This window comes from Rutilus rutilus, assembly GCF_951802725.1.
Source record: "Rutilus rutilus genome assembly, chromosome: 25".
Lineage (NCBI taxonomy): Eukaryota > Metazoa > Chordata > Actinopteri > Cypriniformes > Leuciscidae > Rutilus > Rutilus rutilus.
The window spans coordinates 16,865,684-16,869,088 of record NC_140229.1 but is presented as its reverse complement, the minus strand read 5'-3'; positions in this window follow the sequence as shown (position 1 = coordinate 16,869,088).

The window sequence follows — 3,405 nt, the reverse complement described above, 5'->3', positions numbered from 1 at the left end:
GCCAACAAGCAAAGCCTCAGTTTTGTTGCCATTTACCTTCAAGAAGTTAGCTGAAAGCCAATCTTTAATTTCAGCTAAACAGCTGGACAAAGATGGTGGTGGAAAAGAACCAGTGGGTTTGGCAGACAGGTAAAGTTGGGTGTCATCCGCATAACAGTGGAAATTAACACTATATTTCCTCAAAATACAACCAAGAGGGAGCATATAAATAATGAAAAGAAGCGGGCCCAAGACAGAACCCTGGGGAACACCAGTGGTGACTGTAGATGTTCTTGATCGAAAACCCTTTAATTGAATACGCTGACTGCGTCCAGATAGATATGACCTAAACCAAGACAGAGCAGTGCCAGTAATACCAATAGAAGCTAACCTGTCAAGAAGTATCTTATGTGAGACAGTATCAAAGGCAGCATTCAAGTCTAGAAGGACAAGTATGGTTAAAAGCCCAGAGTCAGCTGCCAACAGTAGATCATTGGTTATTCTGACAATAGCAGTCTCAGTGCTATGGTGGGGACGAAAGCCAGATTGAAATTGTTCATAAAAGTTATTATTGGAAAGATGTTCATGAATTTGAATTGCAATACACTTTTCCACTACCTTAGAGATAAATGGTAAATTTGAAATTGGACGAAAATTATCAAAATTAAATGGATCCACCCCCTGGTTTCTTAAGTATGGGAGTAATAATAGCAGATTTGAGATATGGAGATACAGAACCAGAAACAAGTGAAGCATGAACAATTTTAGTAATCAATGGTGACAGGGCTGGTAAACAAGCTTTCACTAAAGGAGTTGGTAGAAGGTCTAACTGACAAGTCGAAGATTTAGATTTACCTATCAGACCCACTATCTCTGAAGTAGTTGGTAGTGTAAAGTTAGAGAAAACAGAGTGGGGAGGTGTGTGAGTGATAGACTGACAGGAGTCATTGTGAAGAGTACCAGTACGTAATTGCTGATGTACATTTTCAACCTTAGATGCAAAAGTCAAAAAGCGATCACATAAGTCAGTGGAATACATATCAGATGGCAAAGAATCAGGTGGTTGCAGAATATTGTTTACCACCAAGAAAAGGGACCTGGAGTTCCCATTGCTAACTCCAATTATGTTGTAGTAGTAATCAGATTTAGCCTTGGACAGTGCACTCTTATAATTTTGAATATGTTCAGCATACATTTCTTTATGAACAGTAAGGCCAGACCTGACGTACAACCACTCTAACCTACGGCCTTTAGTTTTAAGTTCACGCGGTTCAGGCGTAAACCAAGGAGCTGAATGTACAAATGAAACAGTTCGAGTTTTCACAGGTGCGAATTCATCTAAAATCATGTTCAGTCCATCATTGTAATATGTAACCAGTTCATCAACAGTAGAGAAATCAGATTTACTGGAGAAGATGGCAAGTTCCTCAGCAAGAGTAGGCACATCAATGTTCTTAATATTCCGAAATGTGATCGGACGACACGGGTTTACCTTAAAAAAAGGTAATTGTCACATTAACTTGCCTTAACTAACTCAACGAGAGATTTTCTTCACGCACAGTGTGAGTTGCAGTAGGTCATGTTTTACCGCACCCTTTTGATTGACAGGATATAATCGCCATACCGATTGTTGGCCGATACATCGGTGCATCTCTAATACTGAGCAGTTGTTAGGTTTGAAAGAATGGTAAGTCACTCAACTCCTGTCCATGCATCATCAGCTGTAGATAGCTGCAAACAATATATATTGTTGTGACAGACCCAGATCATTTGAGTTTGTAATGCTTGGCTTAAAGTGTAGGCATGCAGGCTGCATAGTGTTTTAGAAACCTTTAGTCATCGCAGAACAATTTACAATTGTAACAGCAATTGAAAGTTTTGGTGCATCTTGGTTGTCCAATAATTCATCATCAGTATCAAAGTGTCTTTGAAAAATATCTGTACTTTGTCATCAGAGATCATCAGATGACAAAAACAGACACTTGCTATATTGGGCATTATGACACAGCTGTTATGTTTATGATACGTTTATTGCTTGTCTGTAGAAATGGTTCAATCAGACGTCCAATAAATCAGTTTCCTCCTCAGCAGAAAGAGCTGAGGTTTCTCTAGTCATTCTACTCTCTCTTCTGTTTGCTTAGAGTCTGCTATAATGAATACTGCGTTGCTTCAATTGTAACATAAAGACTTATAATGGAAAACAGTGAGAATTTCTGTTGTTCCAACAATATAGGCTTAGATCTTTCTTCATGACACGATCATGACATTGCACTTAGTTGCATGTAAGGTATCTCCTAAAAAAAGTAAACTGTTTGGTTGCATTACATATCGGTCAGGCAGTCTCTTCCTGTTTGGCATTTCTTGGCCAAAGTCAGTTGCAAGGTGAAATTTGCTTAATTGATTCTAGCCAACAAAACATTCATTCTCTGTCACTTGTCAATCTCTTCAGGTTGCTTTCACATCAACATTAATTTATTATAGTGATTTCTTAGCATTTTAATTAACCATTAAGAGTGAAAGGGTATGGGTGTTCTTGTTGTTGTGAAATGTGTTCCTGTAGCTCAACGGGCAGAGCATGAGGCTAGCAATGCCAAGGTCACGGTTTCGATTCCCAGTGAACACTCGTATTGATAAAATGTATACCTTGAATGCACTGTAAGTCACTTTCTTGGCACGTCTGCCAAATGCTTGAATGTAAATTAAGGTGAATAGAGACAGGCAGTTATAGAAACATGTTTTTTAGATTCCCCTCCCCCTAGAACAGGGGTAAAGCTAGGGATAAAAAATGTGACAGAACACCTTTGTTTAAAAGCATTAACAACGCACACTCAGGCATGACACTAGCTGGACTGAAGAATGTGAAAGTGGCGGGAAATCCAGACCATTTCAAGTCTGGTCAGCATTACCGAAGGAGATTAATCTTCACAATAGCGCGGCGCATCAGATTGTTCATGGGAGTGCAGATGTAATTTGTCGTGATTGTGCAGGGCCTTAGCTTTAATGTGGGTTTAGACGAGAAGTTCACATCTGTCTAATCGAGTACAAGCATGACTAAATGCCACTTGTAAACACCGCCATGGTGCTCAGCTATTAATAGATGTAGGATGTTCTCAAACAGTCTAAAACTATCCGCCATTTGCTGAATGTCAACCACCCCCAATTTATGCTTTATTTTTCATTTAATTAAAACATGAAGGGTGTTATGTAAAGGCATTAGCCTGGCATGACGCAAAGCCATTTTTAAGTGAGATTTTTCAGAAGCAAATTTTGTAATACCGATATAAGGTCTAAACAAACAGTAAAAAAGAAAGTTATAATGGAAATGATAAAGGACAAAGCATTATGATAGTGACAGTGTAAGGAAAAATTATTATGTACAGACTGTGATAGTACTGTGCTTGTGCGGTTATTTTTAAGGCTGATTCC